Source organism: Cornus florida, unplaced genomic scaffold (genome assembly GCF_030987335.1).
Source record: "Cornus florida cultivar Cherokee Brave unplaced genomic scaffold, ASM3098733v1 CherokeeBrave_3.0.0_Hap2_Chr11, whole genome shotgun sequence".
Taxonomy (NCBI): Eukaryota; Viridiplantae; Streptophyta; class Magnoliopsida; order Cornales; family Cornaceae; genus Cornus; species Cornus florida.
In genome coordinates, this window is record NW_026775581.1 from 119,486,387 (window position 1) to 119,495,312 (window position 8,926).

Consider the following 8,926-nt stretch of genomic DNA (forward strand, 5'->3'; position numbering starts at 1 on the left):
TGCCCCTCCTCCAAAACATTTTCAAAAGAAGCCTGCCACTTCAAAAGCAGATATAAAATGCTTCAAGTGTGGCAGGGTGGGTCACTACAAATGTGAGTGCAGGACCAAACAAAAGATCAATGAGCTTGATCTCCTTGAAACCATCAGAAGCCAACTGATGCAAATTCTTTTAAACTCTTCAGATGCAGAATCAGAACATGATATCAATGGTATTCAAGAAGATGACTATCATGCTGATACAGATTATGATTCTGATTCTTCTAACCCATCTTTGGATGACCAACCTATCAAAACCAAATGCATTTGTATGATTACTAAGGATCAAGAATTCATGTTAGAACTCATTGACAAAATAAAAGATCTTGATCAATGCAAGGAATGCTTGATCAAATTCACCAACAGCATTGGCCAAAGGAGCTAGAAGACTCCCACTGTTGTACCAAATACTTACAACCTTATTGATATCTTTGAAAGATTTGGTACACAACCCCAGATGCCAATTACAATTCAAGACCTCCATAAAGAAATCAAACAAACCAAGCAAGAGATTTCAATCTTAAAGCAAGAAGGCAAGGCTTTGAAAGACTCCACTACTTATGATATTCTTACCCTCAGAAGCCAAATTCTTTTTCAACAATCCCAGATAGATGCCTTACTACCTAAGTCCTCTGCAAAACTCGAACAACAAGTTTATGAAAATCCCATCAAGGACAATGAGACTTACATCAACCTTCTGACCCAGATAACATTTCAGAAATAGCATGTTAATCTGAAAATTGTCATCAACAAAGACTATACCATTCATATAGTAGCCCTCATTGACTCTGGTGCTGATCTTAATTGTATTAATGAAGGACTTGTCCCTACGAAATACTTTGAGAAAACCAAATAATGACTTCAAGATGTTAATGGTTCACGACTCACTGTTCAGTACAAGTTAACCAAAGCCCATGTTTGTAGTTAGGGTCTTTGTATTTAAACACCTTTCATCCTTGTCAAAGACCTCAATACCCCTGTTATTTTGGGAACTCCATTTAGTTCTCTTCTTTACCCGTTCAAAGTTGATAGCCAAGGCATTTCAACAACTCTGGTTGGACAAGAAATTTGCTTTCCTTTTGCCCATCCTATAGACACCAAGGATCTCAATACCATTAAGGATTCCTATGTTACTCAGGTCCCTGCTGTCAACAGGATTGAAAGCAAAATAAAGCATTTAGACTTTCTCAAACAAGAACTGATCTTCAAACAGATTGATGAACAACTCGGTCACAAAAGTCTCCAAGACTCTATTCAAAGGTTCAGATCGAGACTTGAAAGTCAGGTTTACTCTGATCTCCCAAACGCTTTCTGGCACAGAAAGTAACACATTGTTGAATTACCTTATGAAAAATCTTTCAATGAAAAGGATATCCCTACCAAAGCCCGTCCTAGCTAAATGAGTTAAGAACTTCTTGATTACTGTATGAAGGAAGTACAGGAATTATTAAACAAATCTCTCATCCGAAAAAGCCGTTTTCCATGGAGCTGTGCTGCTTTCTATGTCCAAAAGAATGTTGAAATAGAAAGAGGTGTTCCCAGATTAGTTATCAATTATAAACCCCTCAATGAAGTTCTTCAATTGATCAGATATCCCCTGCCAATAAAAAGGACCTAATCCAACGTCTCATTCATGCAACCGTTTTCTCAAAGTTTGATCTCAAGTCAGGATTCTGGCAAATCCAAATTGCTGAAATGGATAGATACAAAACAGCTTTCACGGTTCCTTTTGGCCATTACGAATGGAATGTGATGCTTTTCAGATTGAAAAATGCCCCTTCAGAATTCCAAAAAATTATGAATGATATTTTTATTCATCTTACGAATTTTTCAATTGTTTATATTGATGATATACTAATATTTTCTTCTTCTATAAATGCTCATTGGAAACATCTCAATATATTTGCTCAAACTATCAAGCATAATGGATTAGTTCTTTCTTTATCAAAATTAACCTTGTTTCAGACCAAGATTAGGTTTATAGGTTTTCAGATCCACCAGGGAACTGTCATCCCAATCAACAGATCTATCCAATTTGCTGACAAGTTCCCTGATGAAATTAAAGACAAAACCCAACTTCAAAGATTCTTAGGGTGCCTAAATTATCTTTTTGAGTTTTTCAAAGATCTTTCTCTTCTTTGTGCTCCATTACGCCAAAGATTAAAAAAGTCCCCTCCCCCATGGTCCGACGAGCATACAAAAACAGTCAGAATCCTTAAAAGCAAAGCAAAAAACCTCCCTTACCTATTTATTGCTGATCCAGAAGCCTTCAAAATTGTGGAAACTGATGCCTCTAAATTAGGATATGGAGGTATCCTAAAACAAAAGACAGGTGACAAGGAACAACTAGTTCAGTTAGCCTCTGGCACATGGAATAAAGCACAACAAAATTACTCTACAGTCAAAAAGGAAATTTTATCTATAGTTTTATGCATTTCAAAATTTCAAAGTGATTTACTAAATTAAAAATTTTTAGTTCATGTTGATTGCCAATCTGTAAAAACTGTTTTAAAGAAAGATGTTCATAACATAACCTCAAAACAAATTTTTGACCGATGGCAAGCTATTCTTTTTGTATTTGACTTTGATATTGAACATATAAAAGGAGAAAACAATTCTCTTCCTGATTTTCTCACCAGGGAATTTTTGCAGGGAAAAGCAGGAGCTTAAGGGCGGTTACCATGCCTCCTAAGACAGGTAGAGGAGCCTCAGTTGCAAGCACAAAACCGCACAAAACAAAAGATGCATATGCACAATCACCTTCTTCCCAAACCCCTTCCAAATTAACCTGGTATAAGAAAGTCGAGGAAGATGAAGAAGCTATGTGTGCTAGTCCATCTCCATTGACTACAAACCAGTTTTCAACACTAAGTAAAATTCCCCAACATGTCATAGACATGTCCCCAATCCAGTATGACCCCATCCAAACATAACTACAATCCCAACAGCCAGTTTTCCCTCCCCTTCAAAAAACTTATGCTGCAATTTCTTCAGCATCAGACAAACAAATTTCCTCAAGATCTGTTTCACAGCAAGTGGTGGTCAACAATCCCACTCTCAAAAAATCTTGTTATTTTCAAAAACCAAATTCATCAACCATTTGTGTGGTTGAAAAATAACTTTTAAACCAAAACCCAATTTTACTTTCTCCAAAATCATTTTGTCAAAAGTTTTCAATATCCAACATCAAATTTTCGAAAAATACAAAATATTTATGAGTTTATTTTAGTGGACACTGATTCCATCAAAATTCGAACTCATTCAAAACCGGGTGATGAGTCTTTCATTTCTTACACCATATGTACCATTCAAAAAGTCATTACTCCAGCAGCCTGGGGTAAAAACATCAATGCTCCGAGGTAATTTTCTCAGCTTCGCAACCCTCAAACTTTCAATTACTGGGACTATCATGATGCCTGGTACAATACCTTTTATTTCCAAAATCAGGATTATAGTCATTCCTGGCTTATCCTTTTCCAAAAGAATTTCAATCTGAATGTCCCCAGATGGTTCATTGACTAGTGGCATATGTTTGGTCCCTGCCAAGAAATTATCCCTGAAACGGTGTCCAAGGGAATTTCAATTTTCAATGAAAAATTCCAAGCTCCTCCTGAGCTTTCGGAATTTCCCAAATCATTCTTATTTTTTGCAAATTTCACATTGTCATTGATAGTTCTATGGCAATTCCAAATCCTCAAAACCCCTTCCAATCTTCCTCTTCTAGGAAGGATTTTCAAAGTCAAATGGTGGGACCAATTCTCTATCAAGAATGTTACTCCAGAAGCAATTTCAGAATGGTTCTCAAAGCATTCTGCAATATCATGTTCTGGCTTAGGAGAGTCTTCGGTTTTCCTCCTATACAAAAGCCAGACCCAAGCAAAGCTTTCTTCAGCAAAATCCCAAGATGAGTATGAAGCCTTCCTCATGGAAGCTTTAGCCCAAGTTAATCCCATAACCTTCTCAAAAATGGGCTCCAACAGAAGTGAAGGCTCAGGTTCATTCCATGGCTCCCAAACAGATCTGGCCCAACCCAATAAAGATGACTATTTTGGTATTTTATTCTAAAACATCATCATTTCATTTCAAAAAAGTTTCTGACTTCGGTTATTCAATGCCGCTGCATAGCGACAAAAAAAAAATAATAATAAAAATAAAAAATAAAAAAATAAAAGCAAAATCTACAGTTTAAAATTTTATTCAACAGTTCTCCATTTTTAGGCTTTTAGCACCTTTCGGTGCTCATGACAAACAAACATTTCAAAAAAAGATTCCAAAGCAAGGCAGTGGCCATCATCTGAATTCAACTTTTAAGGTTTTGCACATGGCCTCCAGCATCATTCAAAAGACATCACCTAAATTCAGCCTTTCAGCCTTGGCATATGGCCTCTAGCTGCATCCTTATCCCCAAGGAATCCAAGGCTTCCTAAGGCTCCTTCGAGGCCCTATAAATAACAGCTCCCCAAGATGTTGAAGGCAGGCTCATTTCAAGTTTAGTTCTTAGTTTTCATTTCAGAAGTTCTCAGTTCAAATTGTAATTTTTAAGTTTAAATTTTTAGTTCATCCAAGGAGCTCAGCTTAGAACAAAAGTATTGTATTCAAAGATCAATAAGTTTCATGTTTTAATCAAAGTTCTTGGGAACAAAATCAAGCCTTAAACACATTAAGTTTTAAACTGTTAAAATAACTTGATTCTTTGTAACCTTAATATTTGTCATTGTCATTTGGAAGACATCACATTCATAGATGTTAAGTATTACTATGAAAAGGCACAACCCGAATCAAGCAATTGGACATTAATCTGAATTATAGCTTGACTATTATAATAAAGAACCGTGATTATATATATATATATAAATATATATTAAGTATCAATTTCTTGTAAATTAATCATTTGAAGAATTTATTAATTGATAGTCTGGTTAATTAGAGAGACAAGTATACTAGCTAAAATTTAACCTAATCAACCTAATTACATAAATTACCCACGAGATTTTTATATTATGCATGTAAATAGAAGTTATAACAATATTACAGAAAGGTCCATATTGACCATTTGATCACAAAAAAATAATATAAATTTACACTTTTAACCTTAAAATTAATGAATTTATTATTAATAGAAAAAATAAAAGATATTGTATATTGAGAAGTTTCATTTTTGCCCCTGGATACACCCATCTTCCTTCCCTTCTCCCCTCAACCCTAACTTTCTCTCTCTAACTTTCTCTCTCTCCTACTCTTCTGCCGTTTAATTTTCAGCCATGAAGCTCATTGTCAATCCTAAACATCTTTTCCGGTCCAAGAAAACCCAATCTGTCTCACGATCTGAACCTTCACCGTCCGGTTCTGTAACATCGTTCGACTCGTTGGAATCATCGTCGCCCTCCTCGTCGATCCACAAGGTCGACGCCGGCAAGAAAATCGACGATGCGGGACTCCGAAGAGTGTTTTGCCGTCACATTCACACGATATATCGGAGATCTCCGGCGAATGGTCAGAGATCTCCGGCGATTTGTATTTCGAATTGGAACAAGCGTTCAAGTTGATAGACAAAGACGGTGACGGAAAGATAATGAGAAAGGAGCTGGAGGCTTTGCTGAGCCGAGTGGGAACCGAGCCGCCGAGCGACGAGGAGCTGACGATGATGTTGAGCGAGGTGGATAGCGACGGCGACGGCTGTATCAGCTTGGAGGAGTTCGGCGCGATCCGATCAGCTTTCGAGCCTCCGGCCTGCGACGCGGAATTGCGAGACGCGTTCGACTTCTTTGACAGGGATCGCGATGGAAGGATAACGGCGGAGGAGCTCCACAGGGTGTTCTCGGCGATAGGGGACGACTGAAGCACGTTAGAGGAGTGCTGGCTCATGATAAGCACGGTGGATGAGAATGGAGATGGGTTCGTCTGCTTTGACAATGAGCTTCATGGCTGAAAATTAAACCGCAGAAGAGTAGGAGAGAGAGAAAGTTAGAGAGAGAAAGGAAAGAAAATGGGGTGTACCAGGGATAAAAATGAAACTTCCCAATATATAATATTATTTATTTTTTCTATTAAAAATAAATACATTAATTTTAAGGTCAAAAGTGTAAATTTATATTAATTTTTTTGTAGTCAACTGTTAACGTGGATTTTTTTGTAATATTGCTATAACTTTTATATGCATATGTAGTATAAAAATCTCATGAGTAATTTGTATAATTTGTCCTAAAAATATATATATATATTCCCAATGAGGTAGTTCAACCTACATGTAATCGGATACTTTACATATACACGAATATAAAAGCATTTGGTGATTCATCTGACAATAAGTTATATTATGATGCGGATGAAAACTCCAAATAAATTTGGATATATTTTTTTAATTTTCGAACAAATTTGGAAAGTTGAAGCGTATAAATCACATCGAGTTAATACCAACCGACACACAGCGATGGAAGATGATTGATTGAATCGAGAGGTCATTAGGATTTCAAAGGAGATTGGTGAATGGTGTGCCACTTGTGCCTGCAAAAGAAAACCATGACAAGGACTAATGATTTTGTAGGTCACATTTTTAATTTAATACCCAAAAATGACACAACATAACTCTTGATGATCACAACTTTGAAGTATCAAAGTTTTCAACTTTTGATTTTCTATCTTTATTGTATTTCATCTTTCTTAGTTATTTGATTTTTAAATGTTAATTAGTAAAACCATTACTATTATTTTTCTTGGAATTAGTTGAACGTATCGCTTTGAGCCGGCTCATTTTATTTCAAAATTGTGAGAAACTTTAAAAAATTGAGTTTGAACTTGGCTGGACTTGACATGATTATAAAATTTTGAAGTTGACTCGACTCCTTTAATAAAATTCAGCTCAATCCCATATTTACGTTTAAGCTCGAGTTTTGTCTTGTGTACAGGATGACTTTATTCATTTAATAACATAATTTTGCCATGGCAAAAAGTTATGATAGATAAAAAGTAGACAAATGTTTGTCGTGCTCGTTAACATATGTTATGCGTTCAAGGGACTAAGGGTCTGTTTAGTAACAGGAATAATTCCTGATTTCTACTGTCGGTTCATAAAATTGAGAATCAAAAGTAAAAATCATGTTTAATAAAATACTTTTACTTTTAATTTTAAGAAAGTACTTTTTAATTTTGTGAAGAGAAGAGAAAGTGAGAAATCCTTACTTTCTCTATTTTCTACACTGTTCATTGAAATTACTTTCTCTACTGTAGCATTTATCAAAAAAAAAAAAAAAAACCTCGTTGTAGCCCATCAAAACCCCTCTTTTGCTCCTCATCCTCGAGCCCTAGCCGACTACAACTACTGCCACAACCATCAATTTTCACCCCTCCTCCTATCTCTTTCTACCCCATCACCCACCCCTATTTTCTCTATGTTTAAAATCAACACAAAGACCTGTTGTTCATTGGTTTAATTTATGAAGATGGTGATTTCAGGCTCCGATGACCACGGTTATACAGATTCCGGCGACGAAGGATTCACAATTCCGGTGACGACAACCTACAATTTCGAGGACGGAGATGTTGTGATTATGTAATTCCGGTCGTGGGTTTGGTTTTTGTTCCTTGGATTAGGACTTGGGTTCTCTGTGACTAGGTTGCAGTGGCGGCTAAGGTGTCGATGGTTTGAGTTTTGCAGTAGGCGGTGATGGGTGGTGGTGATGGAGGTTTTGGGTAGAGGTGGTGGTGTTTCCACTTGGCAGTCGGCGACAGTAGCTCTCTGCTACTGATTTTTTTATTTTTTATTTATTTTTTTTTCATTTTTAGGGTTGCAGTGTTTCTGTGTTTTGTTTGGTGTAAATTGGTTTAGGTGTTAGTAATGGAGGTTTTGGGTAGTGGTGGGCAGGGGCCATGCTGATAGTGAATTTGGGTTCAATTCTGGTGAGTTACAAAAATGAGAGAGAAGGATTGAAGAAATTTTGTACATACAAAATCAAAATTATAATTATTGAACTTGCTTTCTAATTTCTTGCATTGAAAATATTGAAAGCATGAAAAATTAAGGCTGCGTTTTGTAACGAGAAACGTTTCTTGTTTTCTATTGTCAACATCTAAAAAAGCAAAACGAAAACAAAAATTGCGTTCAATAAAATGTTTTTATTTTTTTATAATAGAAAACGTTTTCAATTTTTGTGAAGAAAAGAGAAAACATCAAAATGATGTTTCTTATATTCGGCATGTAGCAAATAAATGTTTTCACTAATGTTTCTGCACATACACTATTCATTTAAAATAAAATTCATATTATTTGTGTTATATACTACTAAGTTGCATATTAAGTGTTAATAAAAATATATATTTTTATTATAGAATAAATTAAATATTGTATATTATTTTTTATTTGATAAAAATATATTTTAATATCTAATGTATTAAATAATAATGTAAATTATTTTTTGTGACAAAATAATTTTTTATATAGAATATAATTTTATTAAATTATTAAGTAGTAGATATTTTATATTATTATATATCATATCTATATTATATTATTGTAAATATTAAATTATAATTAATTTACAATAGTATAACACAATATGTATTTTATTACATATAAGATATATTATTTAATATTTTTTATTCATAATAAATTATCATATGCTAAATATATTATATATCACATAATAAATGAATGCATCATGCACATACATGTATTTATATACAAAACTAGTGGGAATGTTTTTGTCTTTGTATGTCTAATTTTGTACTTATGATGCATTAGGTATTTTTAAGATTTATAATTTTAAATTAGATTTTCTAAATTTATGTTTTTTTGATATTAATGGAAGCAAGTGTCGTGCTTGAGTGGTTGAGTTGCTCTGTGTGTCCGAGTCCGTGTTCAAGTCATCTACCTTCCCCCTTACCTTCCTCTCTA

The 8,926-nt window shown here is 34.8% G+C and overlaps 1 pseudogene; it reads left to right on the forward strand.

The window, feature by feature from the left end:
* The first annotated feature begins 5,204 nt into the window (after positions 1 to 5,204).
* Positions 5,205 to 6,174, forward strand: LOC132283369 (probable calcium-binding protein CML35; annotated as a pseudogene).
* Positions 6,175 to 8,926: the final 2,752 nt, after the last annotated feature.